The sequence below is a fragment of the Pipistrellus kuhlii genome, unplaced genomic scaffold, assembly GCF_014108245.1.
Source record: "Pipistrellus kuhlii isolate mPipKuh1 unplaced genomic scaffold, mPipKuh1.p scaffold_m20_p_8, whole genome shotgun sequence".
Taxonomy (NCBI): domain Eukaryota; kingdom Metazoa; phylum Chordata; class Mammalia; order Chiroptera; family Vespertilionidae; genus Pipistrellus; species Pipistrellus kuhlii.
Genome location: NW_023425584.1, coordinates 67,073,022 through 67,097,261, shown reverse-complemented (window position 1 = coordinate 67,097,261; position 24,240 = coordinate 67,073,022). Strand labels below are relative to the sequence as shown.

At 40.3% G+C, this 24,240-nt stretch overlaps 1 protein-coding gene and 1 pseudogene across 6 annotated transcripts in view; both read left to right on the top strand.

The window, feature by feature from the left end:
- The window catches only part of MSRA (methionine sulfoxide reductase A), a 334,526-nt gene that overhangs the window by 49,550 nt on the left and 260,736 nt on the right, over positions 1–24,240 (top strand). The gene's annotated exons all lie outside the window — the stretch shown is intronic.
- On the top strand, positions 11,065–12,876 carry LOC123651805 (annotated as a pseudogene).

Genomic DNA, 24,240 nt, shown 5'->3' with positions numbered 1-24,240 from the left:
GCCTGTGAACATAAATCAATCCACATCCCCATGGCTTCTTCCCACATTGCAATGCATATTTTCTCTCTCAGGACCACTTAATCTTATTTCATTTTAAATACTTTGTAAAAGTTAAAACAATAGCATGCTAGGTTCTCAAAGTACATAAAATAGATCCCCATGTTAATTCCATTTATGATTTTTCCATCTCTTCTCCAGCAGCAAGTAGAGTCTTCATAGGGAGGGATTATCAGACAGATTTTTTGGAGATTTCTTTCTTTCTTTCTTTCTTTCTTTCTTTCTTTCTTTCTTTCTTTCTTTCTTTCTTTCTTTCTTCATTTCTTTCTTTTTTTTTTTTTTTTAACATAGCATTAACACATCATCCTTATTTTCAAGGGGAATCGTATGTGATTGAGTTGGAATGTCTTCATGTGAAAATGTTCATGCTCTCCAGAAGTACCTGGCACCTGGTAGGCACTCAGTATATATTTGTTGAATGAATGAGTGAGGCAGAAGTGTTTGTTCCACATTATGACCACTATTGTTTCAAATGCTAGTATGTCAAAAGAGTGATAAAGTTTTCTCAAGTGGAGCTTCACAATGAGCCCTTATCATTGGGTGGCTATAGCATAAAGATCTCTCAAATCTCTATTAATATGTCAAATTCTGAAGATGTTTGATCAATACTTCTTTCTCTCAGACAAATAGTTGCTTCATGTAGATTCAGCCCTGCTTAATTTGTCTCAAACAAATATTTTTTGAGTATTTGCCACATGCCTGGTGCTATGCTGAGAGCTGAAGATACAGAGGACAGCAAAACATTCAGATTTTTGTCCTTAAAGTAGTGGGGGAACAGATAAAATACATGTTATGTGTGTGTGTGTATTATATCCTTACAAATTGTAAAGGACAACAGCAGGGTGCTACCAAGACATATTGAGTTACTATTATGTGTCAGGCATTTTGCTAAATACTAGGATTATAGACAGCAAGGATGTTAAAAAGGAAGAGAAATTTAATTAGGCACAGTCTGTCATTAGGGATTTCAAAACCTGGCTGCAGAGAAATATCGATAATTATGACACAATATGAGAAATCCTATGAGAATTATTACGAGCAAAGGGTTACCCAAACATAGGATAGGAGCGACCAATTCTGTTCTGTAATTACATTGACATTTGAATAGGATCTGAAATGATAAGTAGAATTTCATCAAGTGTAGAGATTAGAAGGAAACATTCCAGATGGGAAAAGCATAAGCTAAGACAAGGAGACAGAAGTACATAGGCTATCTGGGGCCTGACAGAGTTCCAGAAGATAAAGTGTGAAAGTCATGTTTCAATTTGTTGAAGACCTTTCTGTAAAAAGTTAGGATCCTAACTATAGAGGCAACTTCAGATGCAGAGGACATGGCAATGAGAGTACTCTGTGAAACTAGGTTAAATGGATGATTTTTAAAGAAAATATGAATTATCAAAGTTGCCATTAAAATAGGTAGAAGAACATAAGAGAAAAAGGTGAGGGGATTAAGCACACATACAGATGCAAACAACAGTATGGTGATTACCAGATGGAAAAGGGGATGGAAGGACATAGAAAAAGGTAAAGGGGGGATAAATGGTGATGCAAGGAGACGACTTTGTGTGGTGAACACACAATACAACACACAGATGATATATTCTAGAATTGTATACCTAAACCTATATAATTTTATTAACCAATGTCACCCCAATAAATTCAGTAAAAATTAAGAAAATAAAAAAATGAATAAAGAAAGAAATTGAGAAAGCTGTTAAGAAATTGGATTCTAAAGTGCCATTGGAACCATGTGGTTTTATGATAAAAGCAAAGTATATGGATAGAGCATGCCTAGGTTATTTAAAATCATATAGAACACAATGAGAAGAAAGATGTCCTGGTATAACCTGTTAGGGCAATCAAAATAGAAGCCTAAATAAGATATTAACAGTGTTTGAAGAAAACTTCTTTTAATTATTTTCTCAGTGGATTGACCTTTTTTTTTTTTTTTCTCTTTTGACTATTTTTAGTATAAAGTGTATTATGTTTGTATAAGTATAGCTACTTCTACTTTCTTTTGGTTGCTATTGCTTGAAATATTTTTTGCATCCTTTCACTCTCAGTTTGCATGTCCTTATAACTAAAATGAGTTTTTTGTAGGCAGCATGTATCGGATTTTTAAAGAGTCCATTCAGCCATTTTATGTCTTTTGATTGGGCTCTGGGATGTTCACAGTGGTGTCTTTTCTATGGATAGCTGCTAGTTGATTTTCTTGTGAGGGAGGCTGAAGTTGGGAATGACCCATGTTGCTGTCTTGATGATGTCACTCTGGACTTTTGTTGGTTTGTTCATTTGTTTTCTGTGGGAAAGACATGAACATGTTTAAGTGCAGAGAGATTGAGTTTTAAGATACAGAAAAGGGGAGGAAGGGATATTCTTTGGAGGACTGGGCTACAGAGCCCAGGGATCCACCTGAAAGGGAGGAGAAACAGTTCTTCCTTGTATTGAGAAGGCAGGAAGAAAGGACTGGTGGAGACAGTGAGGTTATAGGTTTGGTGATAGGAAGTGGGGAAGTTTTCTACTTTGAGGTGCTATTATCTGCTGAGAGTTTACAAGAGGCGGCAGGGTTGGAGGTTTGAGTAAAGTAGATAATAAAATATGTCCCAGTGATCCCATTTCTAGGAATATATCCCAAGAAACTAGAAACACCAGTCAGAAAGGACATATGCACCCCTATGTTCATAGTGGCACAATTCACCATAGCTAGGATTTGGAAACAGCTTAAGTGCCCATGATCAGATGAGTGGATTAAAAATGGTGGTACATCTACACAATGGAATACTATGCTGCTATAAAAAAGAAGGAATTCTTACCATTTGCAACAGCATGGATGGAACTGCAGAGCATTATGCTAAGTGAAATAAACCAGTCAGAGAAAGATAAATATCACATGATCTCACTCATTTATGGAATATAATGAACAACATAAACTGATGAACAAAAACTGATCAGAAACAGAGAATCATTGATCAGACTGTCGAACCTCAGAGGGAAGGTTGGGGACGGAGGTGGTAAGGAGGAGAGATCAACCAAAGGACTTGTATGCATGCATATAAGCCTAACCAATGGACACAGACAACAAGGGGTGAGGGCATCAATGGGGGTGGCGGAGGGGCCAATGGGGGGGATAAGGACACATATGTAATACCTTAATCAATAAAGAAATAAAAAAATGAAATTATGTTCCTACCACACACTTTATAGCAAAATAAATTATAGATAGGTTAAATATTTATGAGGAAAATTGTATTCATAGAACATTAAAAGAGAAGCTTTGGTGTCATGTGGGGGTTAGATTTTGTGGAATGATAGGGAGATCAGAGATACAGAGACATTTAGGAAGACGCCATGTGAAGACAGACACACAGGCAAGATAGCCTATATGAAGACACATAGAGGAGGTGGTCAGGTGAAGATGGAGGCAGAGCTTGGCGTGATACAGCTACAAACAGGGACATCAAGGATTACCAGGAACCACCAGCAGCTAGAAAGCAGCAAAATAAGCCTTCTTCCCTAGAGCCTCCAGGGGGAGCAGGTCGCTGCTGGTATCTTGATTTTGGACTTCTGGCCTCCAGAATCACGAGAGAATAAATTTCTGTTTTTAAGTACCAAATTTGTGGTAATTTGTTACCATAGCTCTGTGAAATGAATAGAGTGACTAATCAGATTTGATTTGATAGGAATAGTCAGAAACATTACTGAGTTTTCTACAAGATTGATAACATAAGCTGTGTTTGATTATTCAGTTCTTGGGTAAACAAGAAGTTCAATTTCATGGTTAAGAAGGCCTCACAGATCTGCATAATGAATCTGAGGAATCCGAACTAGTCCCATGGGGACAGCAACTCTGTCTTAGTCACCACTGTTTCCCCAGGATTAAAACAGTTAGAACAGAAGATAGCTATTGAATAATAGCTCTTGAATGAATGAATTAATTAAAATATACAAAAATACAAACTATGTCAATTTTAAAAATAATGAAGACATTTATTTTGAAAAAAGTTAGGGTGTGATGGGGACAGTGGGACCAGAATAGCTGCAATGCTCATAGGCATGTTTATTTAACCTATAACTCATGGTGACTAGAGAAGAGGGAGGTGTCAGTTCATAGATGGAGCCACTACCATGACCCAGTATTGCTGAAATAGTAGGCTTGCTCTCTGCTGTCACAGACCATGGCTTAAAGCTGAGTGATGAAGGAAGAAACCATCCATACAACTAATGATATTAAATCCCAAGTTAGATTATAGTATTTTTTGTTTTAAAAAATATGCTTTTTATTAATTTTTAGAGAGAGAGGAAGGGAAAGGGATAGAGAGATAGGAACATCAATGAGAGAGCAACCTTGATTGGCTGCCTCCTACACACATCTACTGAGTATTGAGGTTTGAGCCTGCAACCTGGGCATGTTCCCTGACCAGGAATCAAACTAGTGACTTCTTGGTTCCTGGGTCGATGCTCAACTGCAGAGCCATGCGGGCCGGGCTAGATTATGGTATCAATGCACCAAATGTTAGTTAATTTCTAATATTGTTTAAAAATGTATCCATTTGATAAGTTATTAAGCATTTACTGTATGCTAAGTACAGAAATCAAAGATGTAATCTCTTCAGGTTGTTGGGGGCAAAATACATAATTAAAAATATTTTTATTGATCTCAGAGAGGAAGGGAGAAGGAGAGATAGAAACATCAATGATGAGAGAGAATCATTGATCCCATGCTTCCTGCACTCTCCCTACTGGGGATTAAGCCCCAAACACAGGCATGTGCCTTGACTGGAAATTGAATGGTGACCTCTGAGTTCAGAGGTCACTGCCTCAACCACTGAGCAATACTGGCCAGGCCAAAATAGATAATTTTGATATAGTGTGATAATATGTCATCATGATGAGCCTAGAATGCTGTAGGAGCCCAGAGCAGTCCTGGTAAGATGGAACTAAGCATCATAGAGTTTAAAAAAGATTTAAATTTTATTTGCCTGTATGTGAAAGGTAGAGCTTGGATGTTGGGGAAATAGTGGGTTTGTTTCATGGAATACCATGAGGGGTGCTGAAGCTGAACACCTGCCCCAAATAATTCTGGCTGAATGATGCCTGAAATGTTACCTTGGACAAGTATTTCTTTGCCTTATGCTTTCCAGATGTCCTCTTTTAGAATACAGATTCCTCTTTGGACCTCATGCACCACTCTAATTAGGCATTCCTACCTTGCTGGGGATTGATTTCCTAAGTTGATTTTTAAAGGAAGAGCCAGTGGCAAAGGATGGGATAATTAAGTCTGGAGAGAAGTTAGGGAAGAGGGCTCTCTGGGTTCAGAGAAAGAGCACTGGGCATTTAAGGAAAAGATTGCCAAGGAAGAGAGGAGAGAGTCCCTTGAAGGGGCACCAAATATAATCTGGAAAATCCTCTTGGGCTGGATCTGCCAGGCACTCTCCAAGAACTCTTCTGGCTGACTGTAATGTGCACAGAGAGGGGATGTGCTGCTCTGTCCTGTGTAAGTGTGAACTTGTGGCTTTCCCTTTGGGAATGGAGAAAGGCTGGCTTTTTGTAAACCTAAGTATCAATATTCTGGGTATTAGAATGAATCTTAATTGTGGTGATCATGTCTTTTATCAATACAATAAAATATCTTGTATATATGAATAGTTACTAATTTGATGGTGCCTATGTGAATAATATAAATACACATACTTGCCCAGTTACCTCAAGATTTTGGTGATAGGTGTGAATGTTACTTGATAGTATTAAAATATAATATTTTAATCTCTGATAACTTGACTCTCCTTTCTCCGATGAACCAGTTAGGAATGTTGTCAGAGAAAACTTAAACTTGTTAGCATTTTCAGCCATGAATGGATTTCTTATTGCTGTGATAAAGAAAAATCCTACTTCCTTGCTTGAATTAATGGAAATGTAACATCCCATCTTGATCAGAAGATACCAATCTAAACAAAGACCTACGAAGAATTTTATCACTTTGAGGAGATGTTTAATTTTCATCAGTCAGGAAAGATACAGACACCAAATCAAAGGTGCTTTATTTTATTCTCACTGGGTTTTAACTATCCCCCTGGGCTAATGTTGATTGGCAGATCTTGAGCATTAGCTGTAGTTTTCTTATTCCTCACTCCTGCTTTGGAGTAATGTTTTTACTTCATTGCCTATATGGCCTTGGCAGGTATAATCAGTCATTGGTATACATCCTTGATTATAGGGAAGATTTTATAATAATGATTATTTTATTCATTTATTCATCAGACATCGAATGAGTGTTAGCTATGTGCAGTGAAGTATGGGAAAGGCTAAGGGGAAACAAATATGTAAATCATGGTTCTAACTATGTGTAAAGGTTCCTGAATGACATAAATAATCATAGAAGATATATCTTTACCTCAACTGGCTTATAATCTCACTGAAGAAAAACTATAGGCCCAATTATTTAGTCTTGTCAGAGACATTCAGTGGATCTCCATTTTCCCCTGCTATAATGTTCAGTCAGACTCTCCAGCTGTTGTACTTTCTGTTTAATTTGCTTAGACTGCCCTCCCTTATTTTATTAGCTGGTAAACATTCTTTAAAACCAGCTCCTCTTTTACCTCTTTTGTGAAACTGTTATTTAATATCTCCTCCCTCCCAGAGTAAGAGTTGGTTTCTGAGCTTATGCTAGAACATCTGGAATGTAGGATCACTTTGGGTAGAAGTCATTCATACCTAAAATATTGGAAGCAACAGTCCTTTCCTGGCTCAGCCAGGCTGGTTTGGCCCCCTCCAGAAGGATATCAGTATTTGTGAAGGCAGTGTCATGAAGAGAATCCCCCTTGTGAATGTGGGGGGAACCTAAAATGTGCCTTTTAATTCTCATCCATCCGTGTAGGCTCTTGTTCTGCTTCCTTATAGTTCATGGCTTGTGTCTATACAAGCACTCTCTAAGAACATGATAGTGATTTATAGCTATTAACTCCATGGAAATCCATTATCTTGGATATTATTTCTAATATGTTTTAACAGTGCTATCTAATTTATCCATAAAATGTATGTCTTCATAATAAAATGTGAATGGGTGTCTGTTGAAGGAAAAAGATTTTTGATGAACAAGATGATGACAGGACAGTGCCAGAACCTGTTATTTAAGTCTTCATTGGGTCACATCCCTTATTATCAAGAGGAGGTAATAATGAAGGCTACATGGTTAATGTGCTTTCCACTGCAACCTCATAGAACTGGTGATTAAGTCCTACATTTGGGAGTAGTTTGCAATAGGCTGAGTGATTGAAGTGTGGAGTTATTCTAGCATGGAAAAGCAATAATGATGAGGTATTTCTATATGTATTTGGTTCTCTGATAAGCAGTAGGTTTACTGAGATGAATGATATAACAGCCTTGTCCTTTAGGAGTGAATATCACTCAACAACAAAGAAAAGGGTTGAGTGCTCTAATAGAGGCATGTGCTTGATCATTGCAGAGTATCAGGCTGTTAGTAAAGAATAGCCTTAGGTATTTGTCCAATTTTCCCAGCACCATTTATTCAGTATACTGTCTTTACCTATCTTTACCTATATTGTCAAATATTAACTAACCATAAAGGCATGGGTTTATTTATGGGCTCTCTATTCTGCTTCATTGAGATGTGTGTGTGTGTGTGTGTGTGTGTGTGTGTGTGTGTGTGTGTGTTTATGCCAGTACCATGTTATTTTGATTACTATGGCCTTATAGTATTGTTTGATATTAAGTAGGATGATACCTCCAACTTTATTTTTGGTGGGAATTAGATTGGCACAACCACTCTGGAAAACAGTATGGAGTCCCCCCCCCCCCCCCCCCCCCCCAAATTAAAAAGTGGAACTGCTCTATGACCCAGCAATTCCACTTCTGATTTCCACCTAATAATTACTGTGTTTATTGATAAGCCTCATTCTCTTTCAAACCATGTGGCTAATGTGCTTGGAAAACTGAATACTTTTCTGTATATACCTGTGCATTTCTATAACTTGTATTTTTTACCAAGAGATCTGTTGTGTTTATTCCCAAACCTTTTTATGTCATTGTGCTTATTACTAAGTTTACACAATTTAATTATATATTCGGCAAACCAATAGAATATAAGTGTAACAAAAGCTTTTATTTGCATTAAAAAGAAGTGAAACATTTTAGAAAAATGTAATAAAGACTAGTAGTCACTTAAAAATGCCATTGAAATAGTTACGGTCTCTCATCCCTTGAACCTGGCAGGGAAAATAGTATTGACACAGATCGATTTGTTGATGGTGGATAAGATTAAGACTGTATTTTTATTTATTTAATTATTTATTTAATTATTTATTTATTTTTTAAAAATAAATCTTTATTGTTCAGATTATTACAAATGTGATCCTCTTCCCCCCCTCAATTGCACCCCTCCACCAGGTTCCCACCCCACCCTCTGTCCTTTCCCCATCCCCCATTGTCCTCATCCATAGGTGCACATTTTTTGTTCAGTCTCTTCCCGCACCCTCACTCCCCTTTTCCCCAAGAATCGTCAGTCCACTCCCCTTCCATACCTCTGATTCTATTATATTCACCAGTTAATATTGTTCATCAGATTTTTTTAATTTCCTTGGTTTTTAGATTCACTTGTTGATAGTTACGTATTTGTTGATCATAATTTTTATCTTTATCTTCTTCCCCTTCCTAAATAACCTCCTTCAGCAATTCATATAATTCTGGTTCGGCAGTGATGAACTCTTTTAGCTTTTTTTTATTTGTGAAGCTCTTTAACTGTCCTTTGATTCTGAGTGATAGCTTTGCTGGGTAGATTATTTTTGGCTGTAGGTTCTTGCTATTCATCACCTTGAATATTTCTTGCCATTCCCGTCTGGCCTGCATGGTTTCTGTTGAGAAATCAGCTGACAATCGTATGGGTGTTCCTTTATAGGTAACTACCTGCTTTTCTCTTGCTGCTTTTAATATTCTCTCTTTGTCTTTTGCTCTTGGAATTTTAATTATGATGTGTCTTGGTGTGTTCCTCCTTGGATTCCTTTTATTTGGGGTTCTGCAGGCTTCCTGGACTTGTAAGTCTATTTCTTTCCCCAGGTGGGGGAAGTTTTCTGACACTATTTCTTTTAATATTCTTTCTGTATCTTGCTCTCTCTCTTCTTCTGGAATCCCCATAATTGTGATGTTGTTTTGCTTGAAATTGTCCCAGAGGTTTCTTACACTATCTTCAACTTTCTGGATTCTCTTATCTTCTCCCTTCTGCAGAGGAGTGTCCTCTGGCTCTTCATGTTCTAAATCTTTGTCTTGATTCTTGTGATCTTCCAGTCTGTTTTTAGGACTTTGTATAATATTTTTTATTTCAGACAATGTTTTCTTCATTTCTTGTTGATCCCTTATTATTTCTAGTTGCTCCCTTTTCATATCCTCATAGGTCTCATTTATTTTATCGGCCTTTTTTAGGATATTGTTGAATAACCTTATAACTGTAGTTTTGAACTCAATGTCCAATCTTTTCTTTTCCTCCATCTCCTGCCTTTGTCTCCTTCCTCTTGTCTGCATTTTAGTTGTTTCCCTGATTTGATGGAATAGCTTTGTGTTCTAGGTGTTCTGGTAGAGCCCAGTAGCACAGCCTTCCCAGTTACCTGTGGTGGACAGTCTTGGTGTAGCCCTTTGTGGGCTGTGTGTGCAGTCTTGTTGTTAAGCCTTGCTTATTGTTGGTATCACTGAGAAGCTTTGATCTCCAAACCAATTGGCTGTGAGGATCAGCAGAGTCTCAGCTAGGAGGGCTTCTGTACTCTGCTTGGATAGGGCGGGGTCTCGGGGTGGCGCAGACAAGCTTTGGTTCCCTGTCAGTCTCGCCTTAGAAAAGACCTGTTCTCGGAGAGTTTCGGAAGATTGGTTGCAGGCACGCGCACCTCTTTGGTAAAGGCACAAACAAGCTTTGGGTTCCTGCCAGTCCCTCCTTAGAGAAAGCCAGCCTCTGGGAGAGCTTCTGTGCTCAGCCAGAGATTGGGCGGAGTCTCAGGTTGGTGCAGACAAACTGTTTTCCCTTGGGCTCCTCCCCAAGACCCGCAATAATGGCCTCTGGCTTCACACACCTCCAAGAGATCTCTGCCCACTGCCTGACAGTCTGGCCTCTCCCTGTCTGGGGCCGTCTATCAGAGCAATAGGGTGATTCTGTTTTCCTCTTGAACAAGAAAGCCAGTTGCGCGTTAGCTGTCTGCCCTCTCCGTGCACCGGGAGTAAGCCAGTAGCAAACTCAGCCCGGCCCGCCCTCTCCGAGCTCCGGGAGTCCGCCAGCAGCAATCTCTGTCTGGCCCTTCCTCTCCGTGCGCCAGGAGTAAGCCAGCGCCTTTTCGTGCACACAGTTCTCTGTACCTTCACAGTTCCTGAGGTTCAGCGTGCCTTCTCTCTCCTTCCCAGATGGCAGAGCCTCCTCTCAGCTCTCCGTCCGGTGCTTCAGGGCAATGCCTCCCCTATTTTTCAGTTCTAAATTCAAATTTGTTGTGGTAGGCTGCATTCGGGTGTCTACCCTATGCTGCCATCTTGGTGTCTCTTTTATTTATTTAATTATTTAAAAAATGTTTATTGTTAAAAGTATTACATATGTCTCCCCCCTCCCCCCCACATTGACCTCTCCCAGCCGCTCCATCCCCCAGCTCAGGCCCTCACTCTCCTATTGTCTCTGTCCATTGGTTATGCTTGTATGCATGCATTCAAGTCCTTTAGTTGAGCTCTTAAACCCCCCCCCCCCACCCCATACACATACACACACGCATACCCTCTCCTGCCTTCCCTCTGAGGTTTTTCAGTCTGTTTGATGCTTCTTTGTCTCTGGATCTATTTTTGTCTATCAGTTTATGTTGTTCATTATATTCCACAAAAGAGTTCAATCATGTGATACTTATCTTTCTCCTGCTGGCTTATTTCACTTAGCAAATGCTCTACAGGTCCATCCATACTGTTGCAAATAGTAAGAGTTTAAAACTATACTTTCTTGATGAGTTCTAGATTTTTCTATGAGATGGGAGTAGGCAGTGAAATGAGAGGGTGGGGGCTTGAAGATAAAGATGTTTTGAAATAGATGATGTAGAATTGGAGAGGGAGCTCATTGGAGGCATATACAAGGACTTCTTGGCACTGATGGCCCACCTTAGGCTGAATATGATGACTTTGTCATGGCACCAACCTAAAGGATAGGTGGCTTTCTCTTGCAGTGCTCAATAGGTTGGTGTAGAAGTGAATAAATAGATGCTTGTAGTGATCCAGGCATGAGATTTTATAGGCAGGTGTGGCAGAAGTTTAAAGGAAAAAGAGAGCTGGAAATTGGGGCAAAGAGTGATTTAAGCCTTTCATTTGGGATTCTTGCAATTCACTAATGATGAACACAAAGGGAAACAGAAAAGACACCTGCTATATGTTCTCCAGGCCATTTAGAAAACATGAGGTTGTTCTTTTGGCAGCATACTTATGAATGTACAGAAAGGTGATGTTATAGACATCAAGGGAATAAGCACTGTTCAAAAGCAATGCTCACAGCATGGCAAAATGGAATAGTGTACAGTGAACACAGTCTGCGGGATGTGGGATGTGACTGCTGGTGTTGTTGTAAACAAACAAGTTAAGGGCATGGTTATTGCCAAGACTGTTACTATATGTATTGAACACATTAAAGCACTCTAAGAGCCAAGGTAGCTTTTTGAAACTCATAAAAGAAAATAATCAGAAAAAGAAGTAAGCCAAATAGAAAGCACCCGAGTTCAACTGAAGCATAGCCTACTCCACCCAGAGAAGCACAGTTTGTGAGAACCAACAGAAAAGAGCCTGGACTACTGAAACCTATTTCTTATGAATAGATGCGGCATTTATATATATGACTTCCAATTGTTTTTTAAAAAAGTGATTTAAATTATGAATTATGATTTATAGTTTTATTAGCATGTAAGTGGATCCAGAGAATATGGTGGGACAAGGGGATGGAAATCTCCATGAGTATGATGAGGAGGGAAGTTCTGTGAGGCTGTGGTCAGAGAATGACTCATTGGCATTTGGGATGAAGAGCTAGAGGAATTTTTTTGGAGGTGTGTAGCTGTGGATGTGGGTTGTGTAAGTGAAGTGATGGTGAAGGTCAATGGAACTGAAGACATATAGGAACTTTAAGGCAGGGGAGTTCTAATGCCTTCTTTGGGGACATTGAGATCACCTCCAAATGATGCCAGGATGGAAAAGTGGGTAGGGAAACAATTGGCAAAGCCATTGACCATAGTGGGAATGGTTCCATGGAGATCAGTAGGTCAGAGTCATGAGCCTCAAAGGCATTTTTCACAAAGGAAGGAAATGATAATTTTCCCCTACTTATTTCTATGTAACAAATAAAATCTCTTTTTTAGTAAGTACAAAATTTATGCCTTTAATTGTGCAAAGTATCAGGTACTATTTGAAGGGGGATCTGCTTGCTATATATATGGAAAATTTAGCAGTGACTTTGGTGCCATATTTGGCAGTAAGTCTCACTTCTTGCTCCTGTTATTCTACTTTAATATAAAATAAGTTTTCCGTTATGAGACATCAGTCAGTAAATAGAACAGAATGTATGGTTAAATAATTAAAATTATTTTCATCATTACAATTATAATATGCCCTGTCATTTCAAACCAAATATCCACTTATTGTTCCTGAAATTTGCAAGAAATCTATTATTCAAGGATGCAGAAATGATTTTTTTATTGAGTTAAACATTTTTATGGATTAGATATGAATTCAGTAAAAATAATTGAATTAAATTGGGTGGCATGAATAATTTATGACATGTAATTTCACATCAGTTCTAGCATAAAAATAAAACTGTTGGTTTATGTGGTGGGAAAATGTATTTTATTATTTAGAAAGTAGTGAACACTTATTATTTTGGAATATAATTCACTTTATGATTAACTAGAGGTATTGAATTATAAGATTGAAAGAAAGTATAAAATTTGAACTAAGAGGCTTTGATTCAAGTCACCACTTCCATTTACTTGATGAACTTTGTTGCTATGTGTTGGTCATTGGTGATTTCAGGTCTACTGCAATAGCTTCCTAGATTTTGAGGATAAGTGCAGTAATTGTGCCAGAACATTCTAGGGAGCATGAGGGTTGCTAGGTGTTTCCTTTAAAGAGTGGATGGTGACTTTTTGGCTAGTTCATTTTCTGGGGAAGGGCTTTTAGTTCCTTGACTACAGGGAGACTTTCTCACTCCTTTGTCTTTCTTTCTTCAGTGAAGACCAAGCACCTCTTCTTTTCTGGTTAAACTTTCAATCCTTTCCAGGGGAGGGCATGACTCCTGGTGTGAGTGGAGAGCTGGCTTTTGGCACATTTTGTTGGGATCTGAGTCTGGTACTTCTTGGGATGGCTTGTTAGAAAACCTGACTCTGTGGGAGTTGTCATTCAAAGCATAATATGCTAATTAGATTGGATGACTTTCCGGACAAAGCCAAGGCTTCCAGGGAAGCCTCCGTCCCCAGCCAGACAGAAGCCTGGGTCCTGGGTGCCAGAGGGAAGCTGGTGCCGGAAGTCCAGGGGAGGAAGACCTACTCTTGCTCGAATTTTGTGCAGTGGGCCTCTAGTATTAATTTATAATTCTTCTGAGGCACTGCCCTTAGGTGGCGTGACCCCCTTAGGTGGAAGCTGACCCCAGAAACTAACTTAGTCAGCATCTGGTTTTGTTGTCTGTCCAAGTACATTTTAGGAGGGAAATTATCCCTATGGTGATATTCCAAACTTAGGCCAGTCTCTATAGGGCTACTGTATTGTATCTTTTTTCTTCAGACAGTGCTAACAACCCACTAGAAAGTTCTTTGCTATTCATCTTTTTCTTTTCATCAGAGGTACTGACTAGTCATTACCTCACTGATTCATTCATCCAACAGATATTTACTAAATGTTTGCTATGCAATGGATATTTCAAAAGCTCGTTAAGCTAATTATATTTATTTATTTTAACTTCTTTATTTATTAAGGTATTACATATGTGCCCTTATTCTCCCATTGCCTCACCCCCCCACTCATGCCCTCACCCCCCTGGTGTCTGTGTCCATTGATTAGGTTTATATGCATGCATACAAGTCCTTTGGTTAATCTTTCCCCCTTACCCCACGCTCCCCTACCTTCCCTCTGAGGTTTGATGGTCTGATCAATGTTTCTCTGTCTCTGGACCAGTTTTTGTTCATCAGTTTATGTTGTTCTTTATATTCCATAAATGAGTGAGATCATGTGATATTCATCTTTCTCTGACTGGCTTATTTCACTTAGCATAATGCTCTGCAGTTCCATCCATGTTGTTGCAAATTGTAAGTATTCCATTATGTAGATGTACCACCATTTTTTAACCCACTCATCTGCTGATGAGCATTTAGGCTGTTTCCAAATCTTAGCTATGGTGAATTGTGCCGCTATGAACATAGGAATGCATATATCCTTTCTGATTGACGTTTCTAGTTTCTTGGGATATATTCCTAGAAGTGGGATCACTGGGTCAGATGGGAGTTCCATTTGTAGTTTTTTGAGGAAATTCCATACTGTTCTCCACAGTGGCTGCACCAGTCTGCATTCCCACCAGCAGTGTATGAGGGTTCCTTTTTCTCCACATCCTTGCCAGCATTTGTCATTTGTTGATTTGTTGATGATAGCTATTCTGACAGGTGTGAGATGGTACTGCATTGTCGTTTTGATTTGCATCTCTCAGATAATTAGTGATTTTGAACATGTTTTCATGTGTGTCTTGGCCTTCCTTCTGTCTTCTTTTGAAAAGTATCTATTTAGATCCTTGCCCATTTTTGATTGGGTTATTTGTCTTTCTTTTGTTAAGTTGTATGAGGTATGCTAATTATATTTAGATTAATTTTTTTCCAGGACAGGACTTGAGGAAGACATTCAAGTCTTCTTGTTAACTTACCAATGCCTTTATGTCAACCAAACTTAGGCGGCAACAATATACAATATGTGGTCTCCCTAAGTCTTAATTTTCTCATTAGTTTGCAAGCCCTCTGAGGGGAGAAGACTATATCATAACTTTTCCCCTTCTATTCTGCACAGAGTGCTTTGTGGCTAATTGATGGATTCCATCAACCAGAACATCCTATTCCTCTACTTCTGGTGCCCAAAACTATGTTTAAACAGTCAGCTGTGAACTTGCTGCAGGTATTCTCCTGCCATGGACACTCTGGCATTATTGCTGTTCCTGTCGTTATTACTAGTAGGGTATTATGGAGACAGAGATTTAGAGAGAAGTGAGCACAGCTTGAGAGTGAACTGGCTTCCTTACTTAGAAAATATATTTGATTTTCAAAATGATACTTAAAATACATGCCTCAGAGTTGTTGAGAAAATTAAATGAAATAATATAGGTGTGAAAAGATGAGGTGAAGAAATTGCTGTGGTCCTAACTTGTAATGCTGATTTACGTTTTTGCCTTCAAGGACATTCTTGCTCCATGGCTCCCAACCCCCCAACCCCTAGCCTTGGGTCCAAGGAACCATGAGCACCAAGAAGCAGGACTTTGCGGAGGAGCAGGAGAAAGACTAGTTGAGAGAAGGGAGCCTGATTTTCATAATAGAATGAAAACACAAAATTCCCCGTATAGGACCATACACATCAGAAGGAGTGTCAGTGCCATTAATAGGTGATTTTAGGTCTTTTCTCTCCATTCTCCCTTCATGGAGTCCCAGGAATCTTAAGAAAATAAAGATATCAGTTACTAGGAAAAACAGACATTCTGTCTTGGTAAATGGCTAAGTTGAATCTGTATCCAAATCTGCTTACACTTGTGAAAGCAATGCATGCCTATCTTGCTCACAATTGGCAATTGACAAAATGTTTGTTCCTAGCTCTGCATTTCCCATTTAGTTCTTAATCTCTCTAGTGATACATACATATATAGCCCAAACCATATAATGTGTAATAGCAATATGGATTTTTATATGTGTGTGTGCATGTGTGTGTCCCCATCAGTCTATGTGTTAACAGCACTCACCTCCCTTAGGAATAACCTGGTAACTGAGACTAGTGGGTGGAGGTGCATTTCTGGTCATCACAATGACTGGGAATGGCCACAAGGATGATTGGGGATGCAAAACATTCAGCAGAGTATGGGGCAGCCCCCACAACAGGGAACTGTGCTGCCCCAAAGCATCCCCATTGAAAAGCACTGAGCATTTACATAGGGAAGACCCCTCAGTAACTTTATGAATTAGAGACTGTTTATAAGGAATAATAGCTTTTCAGGGGAAGAAAGAGAGCCTCTACCTTGACCAATGGTATTACTCATTGAGAATAGAGACTGCTTCTTGATCCCTGCTGTGAAATTCTGGATATGTTAAATTCTTACCTGTTTATGAATATTATTTCAGATTTTAGGGCATTGCTATCATTGTTCTCTTAACATAGGCATGGTGAAATAAGGGTTGATACTATTTGGGTTTTGCCCCCCATCCTTTCTTTCATTGGGAAGCTATTAGATAAAAATTGGGTAGATTTTGTGGACAAAGCATTTCACCAGAAAAATAATCTTAGTGTCATTGTGCACATACACACAGAGACTGTACACACAAAGAAACTTTGGAGGGCTCTTTTGATACGACACAGGGAGACTGACAGTGCCAATAATAGCACAGGGCTGTATCTCTCACAGTGCTTTTGAAGGCATAGAAAGTAAATGACAATTCCAATGGTAGCTAAGATATATTTTGCAGTAGCTGGAAAGAAACTGGCATTCTTATAGGAGTCCAGGAAATTGTCTTTGAGCCTTTGAAGGCACAGAGAAAGCTAATGATACCTCAGAGGAATAGCGTTCTCAGGTTTTAGATGCCACAGATGCCAGCGAGGCTAAAGCCAGGATATAAAACCTTTCTTATAGGGCCTTTAAGAATCCTCAGTGAGCTTTTATTAGCAGGCTGAGTGTGTATATAGAAATGTTAATGGTCTGTGGAGCAAGCTCAGCTTGTTTTTGCAAACTACAGAACTATAAAAGTTATCCAAAAGGACACACATTATCCTTGCCTTCTTGGTTCCTTTGTTTCTTACTTGTTTTCTTCTTTATATAAGAATAGAGCACCTAGCATGTACAGAGTTCTGTGGACACAATGTGGATCTGATGTGGAGTCTTCTCTCATCTAATACAGGATAAATGTGTGTGTTAATATCTGCAATGTAAGGGAGAAGGAGATGATATAAATAAAGCACAAATTAAATGGAAATTTAGCTGCAGAAGAAATTATTTCTGGCTGATAGGATCAAAGAAAGCTGCATAGAGGAAAGAGTGGAAATGGTATTTAACTGTTTTCAAGAATAAGTCGGATTTCGGCAGGTAGCAATTAGCTTTCAGGGCGGAAGAAGAGAGTATTTTAAGGGAGGGCAATCCAAACTGGAGGAATAGCATTGCAAGGACTAGGACAGGAATGGCATGACAAGGGGACAACTAAGAGATAGCAGGTTCCTAGTATACACTTCTGTTCATTCAGAGAATGAACCTGTATTTTTTTAGTCAGTAATTAATGATTTGGTATACTGGTCTATGGAGCTTGTTCAAAATTCTGATATCTGGGAGCCTGTCATTTAGAAGATTCCACAGATCTTGTTATCCCTCATTGCCTGCTGTGGAGCACCCAGCAGCCAGCCACTGGAGCCTTGCTGTATACCACCAAGCTGGGACACAACACTGGGATGCTGGGTACAGGAGGGAAATGGAAATCACTTTCTAAGAAGTATAATCCCCAGATCTCCTCTTAAGCAACTACAATAACATTTCATATTTTATTTAATTTTCTCTTAATGGAAAAACCAGTTATACTAAATGAAAGCAAATGACTGGTAAGGAATATTTGAATGATGTTTATAAGCCTTTTATATGATTTTTTATTGAGCATTTGGTCTCCTAATTGATTAATACAGGAAAGAATGAAGGAAGACTGACATTTGTTATATTCTATCAGGGTTCAGATAGAGTGAAATTATTCCCACTTTGCCAATAAAATTCTCAAGGTTGATTGCTATTTTTAATTTATCTGAGCAGTGCTTTTCAATGAAGTGACATTGCTCCTGATCGTTCGGTAAATAGGGAATTTCACCTGAGAAGTGCAGGCTCCCCCTTCACCAGCAAATGTGGGCTTTGTGATCACTGATCTGACATGGATGATGTCACAGCCATGTTCCACTGTAGTCCTGCCCCGGCCACTGGCTGATGTTATTGTCAGTGGATTTCCTGTGGCATCTTTGGCCTTAAGTGAGCTTTCCGTCCCCAAGCCAGGGTCTGGCTATTGTGGTGTAGGTTGTATTCTGCCAGCTATTGAGCCATGCAGGCATGTCTGAAACATCAAGAGCTGCTGTTCGATTGCTTGACTTAGCAATTCCCTGCTGCCTGGCTTGCTCCAGCCCCCCTTGCCTTCTCCTGACATTCCTATACAAGACATTCTCTGTCTGCTTAAAAGCCCCACTACAATACTGCAAGATTAAGAAGCATACTAATAATTACTACTTACCAAGTGCCTATTGTATGTCAGATACGGAGAAGTGACTCCCCCGAAATCAGGGACTAACGAGGTGGCAGACTTGGTACACTAAGACATGGCTTTTGTCTTGGCTGGATCTCACACTTTAGTGAAACGAGGCCTCAGTCATTTACTAACTTACACTTGGGCTAGGGGGCTGGAAGTCTCCACAGTAGGCCTAGCCTCACATAAATTGCACTTTATCATAACAGGTACAATATGGGATCCTGTATAGGAGCAGAGTCCTCTAAGAGTGCCTTATATAAAGGCGTGGAGCTGTCCAGCATTCAGGGAAGCAAAGCCATGTTGGGTGTGGATGCTCTGGGAAGATGCCTGGGATCCCTGGATCCATTGTCAGCAAGGCCTGTTATTTTGAATCCTGTTTGTCATGGATCACGTGGTATGACAAGAGTGGTTGGAGGCGAGGAATTATTGCTGGTTGAGCATTAACTACATAGTGCTAAGAACAGTACGTTCTGAACTAGCTCACTGGATCCTCACGTCCCTCTATAAGATTTGTGTTACTGATGTGTTAGAAATGAGGACGGTCCTGGGGGCTCCCCCACTCAGCAAGTGACTAAAAAAAGCGAGGAACCCAAGAAATGGTAGTTTCTGTTATTATTGTGATTTCTTGAGACTGAATACATATCCTGACACATAAATCTCCCTCTTTAGATCTTGTCTTAAAAGAATAAAATGCTTTTTCCATGCCACCTGGTTTCCCGTGTTCACTCTCACACTCTCTACCTTTCTATTCTGTCATAAGTGAGCTGCCCAGACTTCCAGATGCAAGTCAGTATCTATTGTATTACCATATTTAAAAAGTGAGAAAAAGCACAGCTTCCTGCTTCCTGATGTTCACCAGTTGAAAAATACAATACAGCACTTTACATTTTTCAGTGTTGAGCTTGTGTGGAGTCAGAATTCAAACTGGAGATAGATTCTTTCCATGCCCAACCAGTTGGTACAAAATGGGAATTTTAATTGATAGCTGTGTCAGTGTTGCTCTCTATTACTGATGACAGTGTGACATACCCACACCTGTGTCACACACACTAAGTCATTGTCAGTGCTTTCTCTGGCTTGAGCACCTTTTGCTATGAGGTTCATTTTCAGGCACAACCTGTGATCTAACTTAGCCCGTGGCCCACTGTCATTTCACGGACAGACAGCATCCAGATGAGACTGCATTCACCCTGTTAGAGCTCCAGCAGGAATGGCCTTCCTGCTTTAAAGAGGTATCAATGAAATGTTTGGGGTGGGGTGTGTCTTTTCCTATAGCAAAACAGAGCAGCTAAACCAAATGTTTGGTTGAAATAGTCTGTGATGAACCCAGTTTAATTTTGTTTAAAACTGCCATTACATTTCCTATTCAAATGTGGTTTTTTCCCAAGCTGTGTTCTGACTGCAGTGTGAGCTTTGTAAGAAATCAGTCCCAAAGAACTCTTGCAGTATTCCGTATCCAAGGTAGGCTACAAAAGAGCTGTTGCTAAGGGAATCAACTGAGGAATTTAAATGTATGAATCCCACTATTATATTTAAATTTCATGTAACATCTGACCCAAGCTTTACTTTTAGGGGAGGAGGAAAATAGAGTAGGAATTATAACAGGCAAAGACTAATGAGATAGGCACCATCATCATTTTAGAACCCTCTACCATTAGTATTTATGTTTCACTCTTGTAGTGAACAATTCTGTTTTTCTTTTTTCAGAAGAGAACTGTACCTGCAAAGATACCTTGCCTTTGAGGTTATGTCTTTAACGCAGGCAATTTCCATCCCTGCGGGTTGTGGCTTACTTCAGAGAGAGGCGAAGTGATTAAGAAGAAACAGTATTTTATTGTTTTAACCAATCTCAAGAGTGACAAAAGAAATTGCACATTTTATTTGTTGTGACTTTTTTTTTTTTTTTGCCAGTTCCATTCTACCTCAAGTGATTCCCCCCCCCCCCTCTGTTATAAACTAGATAGAAGAAATTTTCTTGTGCTGAAAAATAATTGAAGCAATTTCAGTGGGTAATATTAATGATTTCATTAGTAATATTGTGATATGTTTAATGTTCTGGATATTATATATAGTATCACACTTAAATGCATACTATGCTAAGACAAAGGTGTACTTCATGATCCCAAGTATATAAAATGCACAGCAGCTCCATGTGAGGATTCTCTGCCTTTGTGTGCCATTAGGCTAAATAGATGTAGATAGACTCATATGAAATTGCCGTTTTGTGAGAGTTGACTATTAGCAATTTCATGTACTTTAACCTCAAACACATTTGCATTTATCCAAACTGGCAAAGATATTTCTGGAATTTCCTTGGGACATCCCTGACATGTTTCACAGGCATTAAAACATGTGGGATTTTCCACAAAGTATAACTGACCATGCAGGAAAGTAAGACTCTTAAATGTTTTATTAAATAACGAGTGGCCTGGTGCATGAAATTTGTGCACATTAAAAGGGAATTAGAAGAAATACTTTAATATTGCTATTTGCCCTTTATCTATAATAAAAATGTCAGAGATGAAAGAAAATTAGTAAAATATATATGAAAATCTTTCTCCTGTCAGAGTCTGAGGTGCTCCCCAGGACTGAGTCAAGTCCCTGTCCACCCGTGTGCGCTTTGAAATCTTGCGAGATCCAGACCCGGCTGGGCCCACCCCCGTCAAGCCCCACCGGGCAGGGATGCAGCCTCAGTTCCCCTGGCCTGGTGTTGGGTGGGGGGTGCAGTCTCAGGTCTCAGGTCTCAGGTCAAGCCTTGCTGGGGAGAGGTGGAGTGTAGCCTCAGGTCCCTCAGTGCACGCCAGGTGGAGGGTGCACACCAGGCAGGGGGCATGGCCTCGGGTCCCTTGGCCTGGGCCAGGTGGGGAGCATGCTTTGAGGTTCCTTGTCAAGCCCTCCATGTGGGGGGATAGGCCTGCAGTCCCCTGTCAAGCCCTGCTGGGTGGGAGGTGTGGCTTCAGGTCCTCCAACCTGGCGTCAAGGAAGAGGGCATGGCATGAGGTTCCCCTGCCAGGTGCTGGGCGTGGGGTGCAGTCTGAGGTCCCCCATCAAGCCCTGCTGGGCGGGAGGTGGGGCACAGCCTCGCCATGCAGCCTCAGGTTCCTGCTGATTGCTCATTAAGGCTCCTTACGGGAACTCAGCCTTTGCTGTGGGTGCAGCCATCTTGTGTTATGGAAAACCCCCACCTCCACTGTGGGTGCCGCCATCTTTGTTTCAACATGACAGCCAATCTGCATATTCCCTCTTTATTAGAGTAGATCACAGAACTGAAAAACCAAAAGGTCTTCAGGGTTGAGTGGTGGCCCAGCCTTGTTTTGCAGAACAAGGCCCTGAGAGGTAAGGCTGGTGGTCATGGGTTCAGTGGATACATTGTGAGGTTCAGGTTTAGGCCTATGTGGCTTCTATAGCATCATGTTCAACCTTCCCCTGTTGGTTTTCAGTCACAGGCCATCACAGCCAGTATTGCACATGATGTCTCCAGAGTATCAGTAAAACCAGTGTGGTCCTGTGGCTATCCCAGGCACAGGGGTTTCGTGCAGGAGGAAGTTCTGTGGTGCAGAGAAGAGCAGTGGGGAAGGGAGTTGGACATTCCCCATGGAGGTTAAGATGGATGTCAGGTGAGGAGGGACAAGGCATCACAGAGCAGGGGCCTACGTGTGCATCTCTGGGAGCACCAGCAGGAGAGACTGTGCAGATGAGGGCTGGGCCTGGCAGGGTGAAATGAGCACCTTTTTTGGTGCTCCCTTTCTGCTTTTCTGTCAGAAAAGCTTCAGGTTCATGGCCACTTGGCTGGGATGCAGGCGTGCATCATATTGCTGGTTGGAAGTGATCCCACAGTTCAACTCTTTCTTTCCTCTTGAGGTTTCACTACAGGGTTCTTAAGGTCCTCCCCTGCCCCTGGCACCATCCTTGTCCATCTCCACAGGTTTCAGTAATTTTGAGTTTGGGAGAAAAAGGGTTTAGTGCTCAAGGCCTACCATTTCTTCTTTTCTCAGAAAGGCTCTGTACTCCTGCTAATTTAATACGCTCACCCTGAGTCCTGCAACTACCAGGCTTTCATGTCTGTTATTACCCTCTTACATGCCCAAGAATCAAGTTCATTTTGATACCAAATTTAGAAAATTGCGTTTCTGTCTTTATTTACAATTTTAATTAACAGCATATTTTAAAAAATTGCTTTTCCCTGTTTGTGTGTAAAGAAATTGTTTTATGGTTTTGTTTAACTTAGGAACTTTGAGGTGTCTGCTGTTTTTCACATGAGCATTGAAAGATCCCTTTTTCACTCCAAAGCTGCTCACTGCCTTCCTTGAGAGCAAACAAGGCTGCCTCAAAGACACACTTGGCATCAGCATTTCCTTTCTTTTATTCTGTGCCTCTTTTATTGTAAGAGGATTGTGGTATACTTCAAAATAAAAGAATTCAGTAAAAACGCATTCCATAGTAAATGAGCTTAAGCCCGTGGTCGGCAAATTGCGGCTCGCGAGCCACATGCAGCTCTTTGGCCCCTTGAGCGTGGCTCTTCCACAAAATATTAATACCACAGCCTGGGAAACTCTATTTTGAAGAAGTGGTGTTAGAAAAAGTTTTAAGTTTTAAAAATTTGGCTCTCAAAAGAAATTTCAATCATTGTACTGTTGATATTTGGCTCTATTGACTAATCAGTTTGCTGACCACTTGCCTAAGCCATTAGGAAGAATTGACCATAAGCTTAATAGGAATCAATCATGTGATATTGGAACTAAAATAGTTAATATGGTGTGTTTCAACCTTTTATGAAGTGGGAGAGCACCTTTCTTTTTTTTAAAAAAAATTTTTTTTTATTGATTTTTCACAGAGAGGAAGAGAGAGGGATAGAGTGTTAGAAACATAGATGAGAGAGAACCATCGATCATCTGCCTCTTGCACACCCCCTACTGGGGATGTGCCCGCAACCAAGGTACATGCCCTTGCCGGGAATAGAACCCAGGACCTTTCAGTCCGCAGGCCGACGCTCTATCCACTGAGCCAAACCGGTCCCGGCGAGAGCGCCTTTCTTACTGGAACTCTTAGAACCTCATGCTTAAGACAGATGGAAGCACTGAGAGTGACGGGGGGTGCAAGGATCCTGGGTCTGGATGTGGCACCTGCTCTTCCTTGCTGCTTTGGATAATCTCCTCAGAAACATGGAAACGTTGTTCTGTTGCATTAATGAGACAGGTATAGTGATCTCTTAAGTAAACATAAAGGATTATAACTAGAGACATGTTTTTCTACATCACTTTATTTGACCCCATGGAACAGACAGCAAAGGCATTATTATCCCAATTGTCCCCATTTTTCATTAAAGGAAACTATGGCTAATATGTAAGGCAGCAGGGATTGGAATGTAGTTCTGGCTGTTATTAGTTCTGGGCTCATTTCACTGAATCCCAAGATTGTGAATGGAATAGAAGCCCAGGCTTCTTTGAACTGATGGAACTGCCTCTGGAATGTTTTGGTCAGTAGTGGGTTGTAAACTTGAAGATATTCAGAAGTGGGTGACTGGGATACAGCCCTTGAAATCATAGCTAGGAGTTGAGATTTAAAAATGCAAATCTCTTTGACAGTTAATTCACTGGTATGAACGGGCTTCAGTGAAGGCATGAGAGGCTGTGTAAGAAGGGGTTTGAGGCTCCGAGGGCTTGGAAGCCTGAGGGCAAGGAGT